This window comes from Sylvia atricapilla, chromosome Z, assembly GCF_009819655.1.
Source record: "Sylvia atricapilla isolate bSylAtr1 chromosome Z, bSylAtr1.pri, whole genome shotgun sequence".
NCBI classification, from domain to species: Eukaryota; Metazoa; Chordata; class Aves; order Passeriformes; family Sylviidae; genus Sylvia; species Sylvia atricapilla.
The window spans coordinates 63,271,532-63,291,577 of NC_089174.1; the positions used below are offsets into that span (position 1 = coordinate 63,271,532).

Below are 20,046 nucleotides of genomic sequence, written 5' to 3' on the forward strand. Positions count from 1 at the left end.
AAAGCCTTTTCCAAGTTCTCAGATTGCACCCTGTATTCTTTTTTTTGTATTTGGGCCTGCATGCACAAGATTTTGAGAATTTTCTGGACCTGGAATTTTCACAAAGATGTCTTTTTTATAAGTCTGAACTCCAGAGGTCTCTCAAGTAGATTAATGTGGAGATATTGCTGGATAACACGGTGTTTGTACTGGAAACAGCAAGTCATTCCACACTGGCCAAATTTATAGGATGTTTAATTTGCCAGACTTTTCCTTTCTCCATCTTCAGCTCACTGAAGTCTAGTTTGATATTTTCAAAATGTATCTTGGCACTCTTGATTCAGAGAATTTAATTTGGCCTATGCCACTAAACAGAAGAAAACAACTGATGCTTTAAGAAGGCAAAATGCATTTGCACCTTTTGCTGCTTTTCCTTTCGTTGTATGGTGTTCTCACTCCTTTGGCTTCAAAGATCTCCAGGCAGAGGTTTAGGTTCAGATACTTCCTAATTTTTTAACCTTGTGCTTGTTTACACTAGTGTGATTACGAGGTGGAATGTATTACTAAACCAATAGAAGATGATTTAACATCCCTTTTCAGGGTGTTTACCAAGACTAATAATTTTAGAGAATAACTGTTTTAAATTCCCATACATGGTTCAAGCACTCCATTGCTACTCTGCAGAGCTGTATACAAATAATATAATTTAATAATGAGTGAAAAACCTTATGCTCCAACCTGGAAATTAATACTTGAAATTTACTCTTGAGCAGACAGCTGGTGTCTGGGCTGGTTCACACCTGGTATCACTTCAAGGCTTGTTCGAAATTCAGGCAGGCCATGGCTTTGTGGTGGTTTTTTGAGTGAGGCTATTTTCACTCTGCAGTCATATGTTTCAATAAGGGATTTCTCTGGTAGCATGTGAAAATGTTACTGTTAATTTTACACCTTGAAAACAAATCAGAGTTTCACAGTTCAAAAGCAGAAACCAAACAGCTATAAACCGTCAGATTGACTGTGATCTCAGAATTGAATAGGTCTATTTGTTCTAACAAACAGTTAGGCCATTAAATTGCAAAGCCTTTCAGTGTTTGTCCAGGTAAATAAGGACACATCCAAATTGATTATCTGTTGTTCGGAGGTAATGATACGTAATAAACTATTCACTCTGGATAATGTAACAGAAATGTGCTGTAGCCCACAGATGTGCCCTATCTTTCCCAGTAAGAGCAAGATCTCTCCATTAGCTGCAGTCCAGGTCTCCACATTCCACCATCCTGCCCTCCCCACCACTGCGGGCAAGATTCATTTGCCTGAGGAAACAAATGTGCACATTATTCTTGCGCCCATAACCGTACGTGATGCCCCTGCTTCTAATGGGGATTCCTCAGAAATCTGCATGCAGGTACGTCTGAAACTCACAGGAAAATACTTCAGGGACATTATGCTTGATCCTGTTCTTTCCGGTGTCATTATATTCATTTGAAAAAAGAATATCTGTCATCACAGATGTCAGATCTACTGGCTGCCCAAGAATAAATCTTGTGCTTATGTCAAAATGTCTCCAGCAGAACTTCTAGGATGAAAATTCACAGCTCAACATTAGGCATCAGTTTATGATGTATGATACAAGCCAGCAGCATGAGCAGTATTCTAGCAGGAAAAGGGGGGATCTCTAAATTTTTTCAAATGGAAAGCATTTAAATGGTGCTTTTCTCACTTAGGAAGTTAACAAACTATTTAAACTGTCATTTAAGAATTCTCCCTGTGCACATATTCTTGGTTGCTCCGGTTATACTATGGCTGTATGCAAATATGGCTGGAAATCTACTTTGTGGGGGAGAGGGCATAAGCAGCTGGGACAGAACCAGAGAGAGAAACATTTTTGCAACAGCAGCAGGACCTTCTTTATGGGATCCTGCTCCATCACTTGTGACAAACACCAAATCAAATGTTTGTGGGGACAAACACAGAGAGAGGCTAATAACCCATGCTGAAGGAATATGATAAATGTTTGATTGTCTTTATTTTTCTCACATCACTTGCCCGTTAGACTTACAAGGTGAAATTAGTAACCTCTGGTGAAGTTTGTCCTGCTGAATTTTAGCTGACTGAGGTATTGAGTGGGATATTGTCTGTAAATAAAACACTTGAATTTAGAAACCTAGAGATATTTATGCCCAAGTTGATGTTTAGGCTGTTCTCATAGCACTACCTGTGGCTGTTGGGGAGCTGCTGGAGCAGTCTTGGAGCCTGCAACTCATTATCCCCTCACTCCATGAGCTGCACTGACTGATGGCTCTCAGCACATCAGTAGAGCTGAAGCATGCAATGACTCTGCTCATCCTTCCTGATTTCAGGCCCTTTGAGCTGCTGTGGTATCCTCCTGCCCTGGGCTGCCAGTCAGGCAGAGGAGAGTCTCTTGAAGGCACTGTTTTGAGGAGCTTGACCATCAGTGGAGGTCGATGGCATGGAACCTGACCTGTATTGATGAACAACCTTTGTAATCAGGGAGAAGATAGGTGTCTTAAAGATTTTCATTTAATCTGTCATAAATGTCTATTTTAGAATGAGACAAAATCTAATTTCTCCCAAACCATTGTTTAAAGGGACTCAATGGGATTACTTCAATGATGTTTGGAGCCTTGTGCTAGAAGAGAATCACACAGATTTGGTGGAAAGAGGAGCTCACCTCTCCCTGTTAACTGTGTAACTTTCCTGATATCAGGAGAGCAACACAATGGGTACATTTAACCAATGTCCACTGACATAGAAAGCAAGATTACTAATCAAACAAGCGAGCCAGGCTTATCTCTCAGTGATCATGTAACAGATGGCAGGCAATAAACATGCAAAGAGAGATATTAATATAAGATAGGCAGATAGATGGAGCAGTATTTTCAGAAATAATAAATGGCTCAAATTGAAGGCCAATTCTCAAATGCATATTCAGAGACATATGTGTTGAACTCTTAATGGAAAAATGTTAAAAATAAAAGTAATGCAGGATCACTTATTTCCTCTCTGTAAAGAAAAAAAATCAACACCTTTACTTTTTTTTTTTTTTTTTTTTTTTTTGAGCCCTCTTTTCTCTGGAGTTGCTAAATATTGCAGTGGAACTGAGACGATGTAAGTAAAAAGACATTAAAATTTTCTTTCAAAAAAGAAAGAATAAACAGAAGAGTGTTTATTTTTATTTTATTTCAGAAAATGATAAGGCTAGTTAATCTCTTAAATGATGCAGAAATCTGAATTCAAAGACTCTCCAACAACAGAAATGCAAGTATGTTTTTAACCACTAGATGGTAGCTAAAGCACAGGATTGGAATGAGTTGCTCTGCTGTGAGATGTATAGTAAAGGTATCTGTGTTACAGGCTTAGCAAAGTCGAGGTTGGTTTTATTTTTTCCATATCCAGGAAGAAGGGTGGGGCGGGGGTGCGGGAAGAAAACCCAAAACTAAATCTCTTCTGTGCCTTTTTCTGACTTAGAAAAGAAAAATGGACATGGCAAAAGTGTTTCTGATTAGATTGGTACAAAAAGATGATGCATTCTTTCTGGATGAATCAGGAGATATGAGGTTCTGTCACTCTTTAGATATAGACCTGAAATACTAAGCTTAAATTTATAGCCTCTTGAATGAGCCACAGGACTCTGTTTACTCATACAGTAGAATTGGATGCAGTTCCAGCAGTTCTTCTGTGTGATCAGTTACTTTATCACCTTGATCAGTTCAGAAGATACAATAACTCTCTTTTTTAATACAGCCTACTACAGTAGATCCTTTATCAACCTGCTGTGGATTTAATCACACTTCTGGGTCAGGAATCCTCTCTCCATCTGTCTCTTTCACATACATGCAAACACATGCCTGCACAGCCACAAATGCCTGCATGTTACTTTTTATTTTTTCCTCTTCAATTTTTACATTTTCTGGAGGAAAGGCTAGAAGAGACAGGGATTAGGACTAAAGAAGCCACAGCTCAAATACAGCAGCTCTCATTTCCCCATTCTAGTTTCCAAAAACAACAATCTATTTCCAAAAGTAAATAGAAGAGGAATTTCCATCTTTAAGAATGATATTGCAGGGCCTACCTGGAAATGTAAAAGTGTACTTGGCTGCAGATTTTGGACTTTCAGTCTGACTTTTTAGCATGAACTCAAACCTGTTGTTCTATTTGTGCTGAGTAATCTCTCCTATTTGGTCCTAGGCTCAGTAGTTTAATCTGGTGCTTTAGTTTGGCTTCATTCTCCACATAAATATTTTACAGCCAAGAGGAGCACGGGAGAGGTCAGTGAGATTTTCCAGGAAATCGTGAATAGCAAATGTCTCTCCATGGTTCCTCCTGATGAACACCCTGCTGTGCAATAGGGAGCATTTCTTCCTGACCTCTTCTGCCTATAAGCTGTCCCTTGAGGTTTGTGGATTGATGCTGTTGCTCAATGTACATGAAAAGGTTAGGCTGATTCTTATTCTCTGAAAATATAAGCCAGGTCTTTTCTAAAAGTATCTGAAACTATTTGTCTCTAAGGTATTCTGTGTCATTGAGATCTAAACCCTCCAAATATTTGTTTGGTGTCTCTGATTATCCAACAACAACCAAAAAAAACCACCCAAACAAACAAAACCCCTATCAACAAGAGCAAACCCAAACACTCCTGTGATATCTTTATACAAATAACTGTGAATGAACCATTTCCAATTAAGGTTGGAAATGTGCATCTAAAAATGTATAAAGCGTTAAATGATCCAGAGAGTTAGTAGCGAATTACTTTGTTACCTACTTTTCCAGAAACGTCAGTCTCAGTCTGCTGCTTCATATTTCTTTGCTTTTCCACGGTAAGCTTCATCACAGAAAACCAACTACTTTGGGTCTGATCTAAAGCTCCTTGAGCACAGGACAAGTTCTCCTGGAGGATAAAGTCCATTCATTAGTTCCATGGCAGCTGCTGTGAGCAGGAACATTTTTCACAAAAACAAAGTTTCAGTAATAACTCTAGCATTGATCTCGTCACTTAGATTTGCTCTTGCATAATAGCTTTGCTCCAAAAAGTTTGGCTTTGGTGATGAGTCCATGCGTGAAACTTTTGAATGTGAGCATTGCTCTATAGTTCCTGATTTTGATCAGCTGTTGTCTGGGAATTGTTTTCTAGGATGAAGGTTGCTTAGAAGTAAACTTATGGTTAGTTTTTTTTTGTTATGTGATGTTTTATAAAGATACACCCCAGCATCTTCAGAAGTCACACACTGGTTTTGTCTGTTGGCCAGTTGTGCCCTATAGCATCAAGATGGTAAAGGAGCTGAACCTGACACAAGCATTCCCTAAGAATTCCCTGAGAATTCTTTCCTCTTTCTTGCAGTTGGCAACATCTGTTTTTTTTAAGTTGCAACTTGCCTCCAAGCCCCTGAAGTTCCTTTCCAATATTTGTTCCAAAGCTACACTGCTCTGAGCTCAGCCATGGAAGTATTTGCCATTTCTTTTTCTGAGAGAAAATACTATCTGTTCCTGTCTACCTACTGCTCCATCTGTCTGTCTGACCTGCTGTTTCATAATCTGGAAGAGAATACCTTTTGAGTTGTTTCATATATATTTTGTGCGCACTACAGAACTTTGCTTGAAGGGGCCAAACTCATCCATGATGGTGAAACTTCACTGACTTCAGTTGTACAAGGTAAATCAGATCTTCCCTTGGGACTGCTCCAGACAGAAAATGTGTTGTAGATGTGTGTATGAACAGGCAGAGGAGGGGAGAGGAATCAGAAGTAAGGTTTTACAGAGATTGTTTCACAACAATAGTAAATCATACACTCACGGCTGCACTGCACAGAATGTGCTAAAGGAGAGCAAGAAAAATGAAGGAACAAGCAGTTCTGCCCACTTCAACAGTTAGGCTTTTGTTAGAATATTCTTAAGCAATTACAAAGCTGCCAGGACTGTGTTTAATTAAATATGTAAGTATCAGTGCAAAAATAAAACCCAAGCAACACTTACATCATGCCTACAAGGTGTTATTGTTCTGTTTATTTTTTACAGATGGACATTTTTTCAGGAATAAACTTGCCAAGTGTTGTGAGAGAGAGAAGGAATGAGAGAGAGAAGGATGTAGAGGGAAGTAGTGAGAAGAAATATGGATGCTACAGGAAAAATGGCAATGAGGCAAACAAAGTACAGTGCATCTGTGACAAGGAAGTATGACTTTAGTTCCCACTTAAGGCTTCATTGAAATTGCCTAGTACCTGAGCAAAAACAGATGACAGAGTAATTAGGGATGGTGCATATAATTTATCAGTCACAGTCTTGAAGCTGATTGGAATGACCAGAGGATTTCTTACTAGTAGGTCATATACTTGGGAGGGAGTGGGGGAAAAGGAGAAACGTAGCTAAGCACAAATAATGATCGTTTATTTGCCTAGAATCATAGAATTGTTTGGATTGGAAAGGGCCTCAAATAGTATCTAGTCCAAATTTTCTGGCATAAGCAGGAATGCTACCCACTAGATCTGGTTGCTGATTGAATGAAAACTGAATCTTTAACTCCCAAAAATACTTGTCTGTGGATGTTGAGGTGAGGGGAGACACAGCCATCCAGCACCTTTGGCTCTGCTACTCTTTCTGGGACAGACTTTGCACACCCAGAAAAGTATGGGGCTGCTTTTGCTCACAGTGGAGAAGGGGTTCAGCTGTCTACAGTGTCCAGAGTGACACTTTACCTCCAGACCAGGCAGGTTCCAGAAGGGCTGTGTCCTCACAGTCTCTTACAGGCTGCCAGCTTTTGCCTAGTGGACAAGCTGTCACAAGATTTGATCCTGAGCTTCTTTTCCTTAGCATTAGTGAGATTAGTAAAAGATTTGCATATAATCCATATTTTAAACTGCAACTCTCATGGGGTAGGAGACCTCAGGAACAAAGTGGTCTAATATAAAATTTATATTGTCTTGGTTAAATTATGTCAGAAATACAATTGCAGTCACCCTTTTTCTGAACACAAACATTGTCTAAGATGTTGGTGTGCTAGATGAGGCAGCCAAAGGCATGCTTCCTTTCCAGCTACCAACAGTATTTTGACTCCACTGGCAAAATTATTTATAATTGTACTAAAATGCATCAGGTACTTTCTGGAACTCGTAACTGTGCCATTGCTGTGGGGGTTTTCTTTTGCCCAAGAAGGGGATCACTACTCACAGCCTTAAGAGATGTACCTGCAGGTGCCACGAGTCTGTGACGTCTCCCAGGCACAGGGCTTAAGTTCAGTGAGAGGGGTGTTTTGATCTAAATGCTGGAGTCCTGGCTTCAGTGTTATTTCAAAGGAAGATGATCACCACAAACTCATATTGTCTATATGTGAGGTTCTCCCACAATTTTATGTGAGCTACATTTGTCCCCATTGCCTGTAAGAGTGTTTACCAACAAAGAAAAGGGATGTTCTTAGACTGGGGCAAAACATCTACGTTGTTATTTGGGCATGAGCCTATTCAGCCACCAGGAGGGGGAAAAAGATGTTAAGATGAAGAAACAATTGGATTTGTCTTTCACTCTCTGAAAGCTGTGGCTATACTTTTCAGAGAGGCTAAAGGAATTAAGTATGTATTTCTTTTCCAAGTGAAAAGTCCAAATCTGTGACATAAACCTAGAAAGTAAATGTTTTGCTTGTTATATTTTGGCCTCAGAACTGATGGTGTTTTGAGTTCATCCATGTTCCTTTGTTACCTGAACAATACCATAGCATTTGTCATGCTAATAATGGACTCTTATGTTAATTTGCAAAGAGAAACAACTAGGGACATCCATAAACTCCCACACAGGAACACTGATGAAGAAACAGCTTGGCATTGGGTGCACTTTCTGTATTTTCCTCAGACTGTCTCAGATGAAGGCTGCAGAATGAAAATGCTCCAGTGATAAACACGTGTGAATGGTGGGGAAACACACCATAATTTCAGGTGCAAATCCGATAACTTACCCTGTGGATCAAGGGAGAGGATTAGTTTCCTTCACCATGCTCTTCTCATACCTCCACCCACCCCCCCATCTTCAGAAACCCTCCATCTGAACCAAAAAGCTTTGTCTGTCCCTTAGTGAAACATCTTTTATTTGCCAACTTGTTTTTCCCACAGACTCCTGCTCCCTTTTGTGTTTGCGCTAATGTTCGAATGTCTACACTGCGTAGCCGATGATTATTTGTGAGACAGAGTTAGTTAATGCAGATTTGCAAGCTGTTCCCATTTGTTAAATGTCAGAAAAACACATGCAAGTCACTGGCTTTAGCACTTAGCTGCCAGCTGGCTCTTCTGAAAGGAGGGGACAAATGACAGTCTATCAAACAGCATGCTTTCAAAGAAAGAGGAGACCTGTTCCAGAACTGCAGCTTCAGAGGCTCTTTTTGACAACATAAGCAAAACTGGGAGCCAACCTCATTTTTTTCCCCCTGGCTGTAATGAACACATAACTTAGCGACAGCATTCACCCACCCCCAGTAAAAACGAACTGGAATTACAAAGCTTATGAGGAAAAAAAAAGTGTAATTTTCTCTCCCCTCTCTCTTTCACTTCAAATTGTATTTATTTATTTATTTGTTTGTTTGTTTGTTTTTGGCTCAAATGTAAAGCCAAAATGCCAAAAGGGGAAGGAGTGGGGTTCTGAGATCAGTCACAAATCTCAGAAGATTGCAGGAAACTGTGCCAAATGGAAGTGTTTATCCATGGGTAAGTGCCCAGTGTAGATTAACATATTTTAATTATGGTCTCTGGGTTTTTCTGTGCTCCCTGAAGAATGCATAGTTTAGGCCTCATTGGTGAGCCAAAGTTGTCGCGGGGGGGAGGGATTATTTTTGGTTGTGCATACTGATGGGGTGCAGTGTCCTCACCGTGTTTGGTGTGCCGAGACATGCCTTTCTCCTGGAGCAGATGCCACAGGATGGCAGTAGTGCCGGTTTCTTTGTGCCATCCAACATGCTCTGACCCTGACCTGGAGGCCAGCGCTCCTTCGCTGCGGCTGCCAGCGTGGGGACTGTGGCACAGCTCTGCTTCCAGGGGTGATGTCCACCGGGACCTCCAACATCACTCGCTCATTAGGATGTCTCTGAACAGCTGTCATGTGGTGCTGACTTTTTGTCACGGTTGACAGTGGTGAGATTAAAGCAGGTAGCCGGAGGCTGAAAAGCTCTGTGTTTTGTTCCAAAGCCCTGAGTCATCTAACATCTTGTTACAAATATTAGGTGTCAGATTTGGATTCACAGAGTCACTTGTAGCCTTGGGTAGATCCCATTACACAAATTGTCCGATTTATTACAGAAGGTCCAATTTTTACATCTTGTATACAAGATTGCCACCGTCGTCAAGATGTCAGAATCGGGCCTAATATGTTTAATGTTTCATAATTACCAAGCTGCATCATGCTAGTGAACATCTTCCAACTATAGAATAAGATTTTGGAATGAACGGTCATTTCCCAGAGTTTTCTATGGTTTAAACTCAGTGACAGACAGGACAGGGCTATGGGAAGAAAGTGTATGGTACCAGGAAAGGTCTATCTTTTCTTCCTTGTTCTTATTTTAAGACTAATATCCAATTTCCTTCTTAAAGGGGAAAGGGAGAGACAGATCCATGAAGAAAGTAATTCATGCTGCATAGCTTGCAAAAGAAGGAGTACTTTCTGTTTATTTCTGTCACTGGAAGGACCCCAAGTTCAGTGCTGCCTGATGGAATGGGAAAAACTAGGTGAGATTAAACCTTTTCCAATTGCAAACAGTGCCTGCAAAGCCCATTGCTCTGTTGCTCATCAATTCATTTCAGGAAGACTCTAAAACAAGGAATTTGATCCCAAAGATACTCTCTAATTGTCATCTAAACCACACCATTTTTCAACTGTTTAATCCATGGGAATTATAAATCTCTTGGTCTCGATGCTGTTACCCTGGAAACGTACCCTGGCCACCCCTAAATTTGAACAGTGGGTTGGCTAACACGTGCCTAAATCTCAGTGAGATCCAGGAATTAGGCAAAGTGAAGGCTCTGAATCTGATAGGTATAGTGTGAACCATCCCTGATGTCTTCAAGTTCAACACAAGACCTTACTTTACTCAAGGCCCCTTTCATAGATAAAAAGGTCTAGCTATTTAAACGAAAAAGTGAGATATCCCAGGTTCCAGGCTGTCCTCATTCAGATTAATATGAAATAAGAGACTTCAATTGCTCTAAACTTCTCATTATAGTCTCAAATTCTAGGCTTTGAGACTGTCTGGGGAAAAGGGCTATAAAAGTTATTGTTCTGCAGCTGGAGGAATCTAACCCCATTTTGAATTTTGAATGCTCAGGGTCTTCAGAGCTATGTCCATAGAGATATTCAGAGATATTTAGGCACCCAACTGCTCTTTGTCTCAGTGCCTTAATCAAGAGAGATCACAGTCTGCTTGGATGTAAAGGGTAACAGAAAATGAAAGCACCATGCAATATCAGCCTGTGGAGAGCGTGAGAAGACAGTTGTTAATCTGAAAATTTCCTCCACATTGTATTCTTAATATCTTTCCTTTTGCACCATAAACTGCTCCCTGCAATTGTGCTTGGAATCTTTCAACTGAAAAGAAAAGCTCCCCATGCTTTTCCCAAGTCCATCTGCCTTGGCAGGACTGTCCAAAGGTAACTCCTTTTCTCCTTGCTTTTCTCAGATCTGGCTGGCAAAGCTTGTCAAAGAGAGCATTACAATAAAGTAAGTACAAGCCTCCAAAGTCTGACTCTGAGATAGCTGAATTTGTTGCATATGGCACACCTGCATTTCTAGTGGCATGAAAATATTCCTAGGGAAACACCAAATTCAGCAGCTTGGGAGAGCTGAGACTGCTACATATAGACACCAGAGGTCCCGTGAGTATGGAGACAGAGTGTGTATTCCCTGCAGGCACGCAGGCACACAAACATCCATATCTTTATACAGAGATGCATCCAGATCTGCACTCCTCAAAGACACTCTGCACATACACAGTCAGCACCATCATGTCACCTCTCTGGATGGTCAGGGTGAAAGTCTGTGCAAAGTATACACACACGGATAAAATGTGGATCCACCAGTAGCTTGGCTCACTCAGTGTGAATCCCAATCTCCCTTATGTTGCTGGCACCTGGACCTAGGACTCTGCAGCTCAGGGTGGTACAGACACTCTGCACCATCACAAACACACACACACACACACACACAGAATCCAGACAAGATCACTAGTCAGTTGTATTTACACACGCATAAACTGACCAGTTTATCCCCTTTCCTTCAGTTTCCCCCTATTTGGTTGTCCCAAACCATTTTGATTCTCCCTTTCCCACATTTTTAGTTTTCTTACTTCTCCCAAATATTCCATGAGTTCCATCATATCCATATCCATATATCATGTCATATCCATATACTCAAAAGAGCAGTTTTCTAGTGCACCTCATAATGTACCCCTAGGCACAGACCTCTCTCTGTCCCTGGGGTGCTCCAGAGAGCAGCTCTTGTGATTCATCAGGGTGAGGTAATGCTCTTTATGGACACCCCTTGGAGGAGGCATGACAGGGGCTCATTTCCTACCTGAAGTTATTTGGGTGCCTTTTATTTACCATCATTATGCTCTGAGCTTCTCTGTATGCATGGAAATGAGCCTTTTATTTCACAGCCTGACAAATATCTGCTTTCTGACAGAATTTTCTTGTTGCCTAGGTGGATCCTCCTTTGTCTCTGAGCCATATAAGCTCATAACAAGCTCTTACTTGTTATATGAAGAGCACTGGCATAAGTAAGTCCTTTCCCATTATTTCCTTGAAGAATGTCAGGCTCAAGACTTAAGCACTAAATTCTGGTAACAGAAACATGTGGTTCATGTAAGCAATTGACAAGACAAGACCAGTCCATGAAGTAGAGTAGTGTGTGTCTGGGAAGACTGTGGGAATCTGGTTGTTAGCTTATGGACTTCTGACCGTGTGAAAGTCAGCATCCTCACTGGGCAAAAAGGATTGTTACTGGTGCTAGATTTTTGTTAGGGTATCACTCACTATAAGTAATGGCAGCAAAATACTTGCGCAGTTAAGGGTGCCAGATATGCATAGGCAATTTTAAAGTGCACACAAGACACAGATTTTCAAGGATGCTTAGATTAAAGATCTTCCTCATGTTCAGGTGAAACTTCCTGTGCATCAGTTTGTGCCCATTGTCCCTTGTCTTATTGATGAGCACCACTGTGCAAAGCCTGGTCCATCCTCTGACATGTCCCTCCAGACACTGAAAGACACTGATGAGGTCCTCTCTCAGGTGTCTCTCATAAACTAGAATTTTAGACCTGGTAAGAGACACAATTAATACAGCAGAATACTTGAGAACAGGTAAATCTGAAAGAAATGTTCCTATTTACCATTCATTCTGAACCCTGCTTTGTCAGCATGGCAGATACACTTTGAGACAGGATGGTGTTAAAGTACTTATGATTGAAAATATTATTTTCTCGTTTTATTGCTTCTGTACTAGTTGAGGGACGTTATGCTTGGCATTTGTGTTGGATACCACCTGGAGTGCTCTACATTGAGCCAGCTCTGAGTGAGTAGGCTGTAGGGCTTCAGTTTACCAGCACCAAGCTGGGATGACCAGTCTGCTTGAGCAGCCAGAACTAGCCTCTTCTCAGGTGGTGATGCTGCAGTGCAGACATTCAACTATTTCAAAGTCAATGTAAATCTCTATTTCACGGTGATGTTTAATGCAGAACAGGCTTATGGTTAGGGCCTGATACACAGCTCACAGAAATGGATAAGATGCTTTTCACTGCTTCAGCAAACCCCAGCTAAATTACTAAATTCTCCCTACCTCACTTCCCTTCCTTGAAACAGGGATAACTGCCTTTTCTTCACACAGTGCCCATCTTGCTCAACACAACAGATCCCTAATGACTCAGGGAGGAAGAGAAGAGAGGGGAGGAAGGGCAGATGGTATCATCCTAATGCAAATAATAAATAATCAGATTAACCTCTGCATCATGACAAGAGTTTCATTAGGTTCAGAACTAGGGAAAAACACTGCTGTGTTCTCTGGGAGCAAGTCAGGGGGCTACATGATAAAAAGTACTCCTGAGCTTGCTTTTTTCATTTTTTTTTCCTTTTTTTAAATTTTTTTTTTCATTTTTGTTCTCTTAATTTTTTTCTTTTTTTTTTTCTTCATTTTTCCATTTTTTTTCATTTCTCGAATATCTTTTTTTCCCCCCTCATTTGTTTTATACTGGGGGTAGAGCAATGTGGAAGAGCAAAGACAAAAAATTAGTGTTTGAAGTAAGCTTCTGTGTTTAAGAGATTTTTGTCAGCATCTCACAAACAGGGTGACCAAATGCTCACATTGTAGGGGTCTTGTTTTTGTGATCTGCAACCATATGTCAGCTTATCAGAGAGGCAGGATCATGGACTAAAGCAGGCAGAACTGAAATGTCAGTGCTCAGGTAGAAGGAAATCTCTCTTTTCTCTGGCTTTTTTAGCTGAAATGTTGAGCTCTTTGCACTGCTATTGCTGCTTCTTGGTTGGACTGTTTCTATTTCCACAGTGTCTTCATGCCTGTCATTGCCGGGATCTGGTTCAATAAACACATTAGCCACATCTGAGAGTACAAATATTTCTTCACAGGCTTAAATGTCTATTTGAACATATGATTGAAGTAACTGCACATGCAGCCAGATCCAGCCCACTATACATCATCAGTACTGACATGTCCAAATTTAGGGAGATCCCACATAAGAGGAACTACACCGGTGTGAGATGACAGGGAACACAGACTAGCTGTATCAATGGGTCTGCCAGAAGTGGCCCTCTAAGTCACATCAGAGGTGGTGTGGGATTGCCCATCACTGGAAACTCTCTGTGTGGAGGATGTACATCATGTCCAGCATTGGCTCTGCTTCTCCTCAGCATGGATTTCCATCTGTTTACTCCCACCCACAGACTGAGGATATCACTTCTTGCCTTGTTGGTGTAGCAATGGCACTGAGATACCATGCAGCAAAAGGCCCATGGTGGCATTTTTTGCCATACTGGAACCCTAAAAGTGAATGTGGAGGTTTCCTGTTGGCAGACGTGATATGAGAGGAAACTCATCTGCATTTTTCCCAAAACTTCTTTTGCAGTTCTGAAGTAGGGGGGTTTCTTCCAGTGCAATGGCAGCTAGTCAATACATGCTTTCACAAACAGCATGAAATGAGCAAAGTGAGTGTTTAATATCTGAAGAAGGATTTATAAGGTGCTTTACAGAAAAGTTTTCAACAAGTCTGAATTCTCAATTGAAAGCTGCTTGCTTCATTATAGAGTTACCAAAATAAGCAAAGAAAATATTCCGTCTTATCCCAAGACTCCTTAACTCCTGACAATTTTAATAAATTAAGGAACATTTGTAAGTACTAAATGTTAAATGCATATTCACAGTTAATTTTTAATCAACTAACTATGGTGATGTGTTAATTGAATGCCATTAAGAAACCATAACTTGATGCATTAGCTATTTTCCTGTGCAGAGGAACTTTTCCCAAGGCTTTCAGTTGTTGCCCAGGCTGCTTTTGGAAAAAAGTGGTTTAAATGTGTTTAGACCAAGACTGTTCAAACCCTAAAATTGAGCCAAGTTCACAGGGTTAACTGAGATTTGTACTTCTGTGAAATTGAGCTGAATTTTAAGCAAGCCTGGGCTAAGCTTCAAGTTATCTTGTGCCTTAGGGTATGACTTGCAACATACAGAGTGATCATGCAGACTCAGCATGTAGACTTCTGACTCCAAAATGAATTGCTTAATTTTTGGGATGTCAAAGAAAAGATCAAATACAGAAGGATGACATACATACATCTCAGAAACTTGTGAAACTTTCTGGTTTTGCATCCACCTTATCAGCTGACTCCTCCTTGGTGTGAGCTAAATAGAGCAATGGGTCTTTCATTCAAAATGAGAATTTGCACTTTTGCCTTGATCACTTATCTCCTAGATGTAGTGTAACTTGCTAAAGAAGATGCTGCTCTCTGTCTTGCCCCATTTATTCCCTTTTGCTCCTGCTGGCCTGTGGGATGGACTATTTTTGTCTTTTTTTTTTTTTTTTCTTTTTTTTTTTTTTTTTTTTTTTTTTGCGAAAGCAAACTAGGTCGGTTTAACCAGTTTAATTAAGAACTCTTTGCTAACCTGTCTGGATCTGAATGTCAACAGGCACTGTTCATATAAGCAACTGAGAAAAAAAAGTCTCACAGGACAACACTGGGCAGGGCAAATGGGAATAAGCTGAACTTACCCCTTTGGCTAGCTATGGTACAGATAAAACAGAAGGTGCTGATGTCCCCAGATTCCTCTCTGTACATAGTCATTGCATGGATGTTTTACATATTTCTGAAATAAATCTGATCAGAAATGCAAGGAAGAAATGGGGAGGAGAACTGTGACACAAAACCAGCTAAGTTATAAATACCTCTATTTTTAGATACTCAGATGAAATTTGCTATGGGGATTTTTAGTGGTGGTAATCAGGAGAAGAATGAAGGGCATCAGTAAAGATGAGTGAAACCTATCCAACAAAAATAATCTACTGCAGTTGGCTCATTTTCTTTCTGGTTGTGCTCAAAGAAATGAATTTAAACTGTTTATTTTACAATTAACATGCAATGTGCATTTCTGAAGTAATTTATGAGAAACAATTTTCTTTTTATGTGTGGCTGCAGCAGACAGAAAGCAGAGCTTCAGTCAAAATGGCAAGGTGAAGCTCCAGGGAGGGAGAAGGTGCTTTCTCATATATGAATTTTGCCACTTCCCATAAAACTTCTGTGCCCTTTCATGTTTCTTGGCCAGAATAACCTCAGGGTGCCAGGAGGAGAAGCTGGAGGAAGAGGATCAGGGATGTCAGGCTCAGGGGCACCTGATAGTTGCAACGTTGCAGAGAGCATTGTCTGGTTCATGAAAGTCAAAGTACAGTCAAGACAGACATTTGCTATTAAGTAAGAAACCGGTTGAAGCAGAAATGTGGGAAACAGTCTGTCTCATGAGAAGCCAGAGCCATAGATTGCTGAGTTCCTGAGACATTATTGTACTGTATAACCAGGTCTCTTCTGTGGTGCCCCAGCTGCCACATGCAATGTGTATCACTGGACAAGACAGAGGTAACACTGTCCTTTCTCACAGTCTCACCAGTAAAAACTCTTTCTGGCTGCTGCATTAATAACCATTATCCATCCCCATTCTCCAAAGTGCTGTCAGCAGCATGGATGAGCTGATGATCTCAGCATTATCCTGAGATTTCAGAGTGTAAGGTTTGATTCTTTGCTCTGTTATATATTTCCTCTGTGACCGTGCATACGCTGGCTCCTAAGGGAAATATGTTGGGTTGTAAAAGGATCTTGAATCTTGAAGATAAAGTCTTAACAAGAGTCAGTGGCTAGAAGCCAGACAAATTCAAATGGGGAAAAAAGGTGCACATTTGAGGTGGAGAACTCTCTGAACAAACTACAAGGCTGAGGGAAATTCTCCTGCTTTTGATGTCTTCAGTCTAACACCGAAAAGTAAATGTAGCCAAGTACAGATTAAGTTTAAGCAAAAGCACTGAGCTTAGTTATAATTTTGTGGAAGTAAATAGCTGATAATATCCAAGTGGTTAGACTAAGTGAGCTAATACTCTTCTTCCAGGCTTTACACTTCCGGAGCCAGTAGCACAGAAGACTTTTCAGAGGACTCTGTCCTGTTCTCGTCTCAGCATATAAATAAAGTGATTTTGCCTCCGTAGAAAGGTATGATATCCTCCATATGGTATGGAATCCATCTCACCTCATTGAAGTTGACTTAAAGTAAGCTACTCAGCAACTTGTTATCAAGGTTTTGCTGAAGTTGATGACCAGCGCTGGCACATGCCATGGGTGTTTCAGCTGCCAATATTGGAGATACCACATGGGCCCTCTGGTCATGCTCCCTCCATCAACTAGAAAAGAGCCTAAATTAACTTTGACACTAGTCTTTCAAGTGGATGAAGTTGGATGAGATGAATTCCATGTACACCTCTAGCTCAGATGTTTAGCAGCTGTACTGTTGCCTTGTCTTGTCTCATAACACCTCTCTTGTCTCAAACACCGTCTCACCATAACTCACCTACTTCTTGCCTCATAACACCTCTCCTTTTATTTATCACTGTTGCAAGACACTCCTACCTCTCATACCCACCCCAAAATGACTTTCACTTTACCAAAATCAAGACCAATCCTAGGCATTAATTGCCCTCTGAACATGTTTGCCTCTTTCTATATTATCTGTGATGGAGCCCAGGTGTCTAGCTCAGACTTAAATAATTTTCTATCCTAAATAATAGGTACAGTCTTGTACGAGATGTATGAGAAAAAAAAACCAGCCAAAAACTATGTTCATCCTTGCTGTGCTTGACTTTTAAGAGATGATTTTTCAAGGAAATCTGAGATTCACCTAGATGAGAAGAAACATGCTTATATTTATAGAAAGAAGAACAAGAGGAGCACCTCATGTGACTTCAGCTATGAAAAAGTTTTAACATAACCATGTGCAGTCAGTCATGCTGGGCTGACACCTCTGGAATTGATATCACCAGTTCCAGATCCCTATCCCAAGATGAGGTTAACCACTGAACAAACCAGGCTTAATTCATTGTCTTCAAACACTTTTCTACTCATCTGCCCCTAATAAGGGGAAATGTTTTATTTGGCTGATCAAGGAATTTGGAACTAGGCACCAAATTCAGTTTCAAATTTTTACGTCAGCTTGCTAAGTAAGAAGTAATCCTATATTGACTGCTTAGGCAGGGATGAAATAGGCACCTCCAGAAGGTGATTCAACCCGAAAAAGAGCAGAGTCACCTTCTCAAAGAAGATCTTAATTTCCTTCTCTCTTTCAACTTTAGAGAAATACAAGGGTTACCAAGACCTAACTTACAGCAAATAACCAAATAGATAAAATTAATGAGGATTGAATCTATACCAAAAAAATCTTAAAATCCAAACCAACTGAAATTTCAGAAGTCCGCATCTTGTTTGTTGACACTGCTGGAAAGAATATGTATATTGATGTTGTCTTAAATGTGTCCATGTAAAAATATTTATATAGTCATTTATAGATACTTATATGTTTATTTATATGAATATTTACATATGCATACAGATAATCATATAGATCTCTCAGCAAACAATCTTCTAATTAGGTACTGTCAAAGACCAGGATTACAAAAAGAATTAACATTTTGTTGTGATGGGGCATTTTTGTTGTATCTATTTGCTGTAAATTCTGTTGCTATTTGAGGTAGCATGTGATAATCCAGAGTATCTGCTGACAGCGACATTTAAATATTGTCTGTTTATGGAATTGTGTGATGTACTCCATTTCAGAATTTTAATTGATGTTCTTTTCTCCAGGGAATTATCTCTACACAGCTTCAGCCTTAAGTTCACAGACTGCTCCTAGGACTGGACATACTTCTCCACCCATGTGACCTCTTGAGAAGCAACAGAGGAAATTTCCAAATCGATTATCTCATCTCATCTCATCTGCCACATCCCTTTGACTTCTCTATGGTCTAAAAGTGTCTGAGATGCAGTTTCTTTTCCCCCAGTATCTGTCTACTCCTCAGATCCTTTTTTCTTGTCAAGCATGTTTTTGTAGCAGCCACATGTCTTGGAGCTCATACAGCAATTTGGACAGAGTAGTCTGCTTTGATTTCCTTGTTCAACAGGAAAGTGACATCTGGATCTACAGTGGGGAAAAAAAAAAAAGCCGAGAAACCACTTTTTGGAACATCAAAGAAAGATGTGATTTTAACATTTAGCATTTCAGCCCCAAACTAGTTATTTTTGCCCCAGGTACAATCTTCACTGACTCTGTCATGCCTGTGTTGCTGTACACCCAAACCACAGTGCATTTGGAGAAGGAGATATCTATTTTCCATCCCCAAAATGAACAGTGGAAGTGCAGCATGCTGGATGCCAGAGGGGAGTTTGGAGCATTTTAGCCCAAGATTCAGAAGCATATCTGTCTCCATGTAGTGGGTAGGATATAATTTGATCTGTACGGTCAATTCACTGTAACAGAGCACGGATTGCAATTTTTTCCACCTACAAAAGCAAGATTTAATACTGCTAGGTCCTGGCATGCCTGAGCATTTCAAAACACATGTTAAAGGTCCGTAAGAATTAAGCAGATGCTCAGCTAACAGTATGGGTATTTTCCACAAAGCTCAAGGTCAGTCATTTGTGGAATGGAACAGGTATGCTGATGGCAAACTTTGATTATTCCTAATCCTCTTTTGTCTGCAGGGGAATAAATCACAAGGAACATGAAGCACACAGTAAAGGACTTATTTATTTATTTATCTATTTATTTATAACTGAGGAATATTGTGCTGTATATTCCTTAACCAGCAAAGTCAGGGATAAGCAGATTTTACCTTAGTTTGCATCTTCACCTGAAAAGCTGTGGATGAACTGCCAGGTCTCACTGCCCTGATGGTAAGGAAAAATGTCTCTTCCTGGTATTTGACTTTCTAATTCTACTTGTCTTACTAAAGTTATTTTGTCCTGGCTTTGTGCCAGTGAAATGAAGCTTGTGTTCATTATGGACTCTTTTCCTATGTCCCTTATTCTTCAGCAATGATATTAACAGATGTAAAATACTGTGGTTTGGATTTAAAAATAACCTTCTGTTTTCATCCACCTTTCACTCTTGAAAGGAAATTTGTAAATTGTCAAGTTGACTCAATTTTTCCTGTGGACTTGCACCTATTTGCTGTAATAAGAATTTCTCCCTTGGGTTTCACTCATCTCCAGTGTGTGGCAGGAAAAAGGGATTAGGATTGTATTTGTCCTCTTTCTGAAGCCAATATCCTTTCAGCAAGCCTACTATTAGTTCTGGCTGCCAAAACAGCATCCTAATGCCTTACCTGAGAGTCAAGTGTTCTATATTAGGTTAACTTTTGCTGCTGCTGACTTTCACTATTCTATTTACTTTGGAATCTTCATTCCTTATGGAGCTTACTATTGTTTTATGTGCATTCAAACCTGTATTATGCTCTTTGGTTCCTCCTGCTAACCTGGCACAGAAGAG

General features: G+C 40.3%; 1 long non-coding RNA gene across 1 annotated transcript in view; it reads left to right on the top strand.

Moving 5' to 3' along the window:
- Positions 1-20,046, top strand: part of LOC136373596 (uncharacterized) — a 32,718-nt gene that overhangs the window by 11,432 nt on the left and 1,240 nt on the right. The window contains exon 2 of the long non-coding RNA XR_010745678.1: positions 19,370-19,451. This is a non-coding gene — a long non-coding RNA (uncharacterized lncRNA). The remainder of the gene's footprint in view (positions 1-19,369; positions 19,452-20,046) is intronic.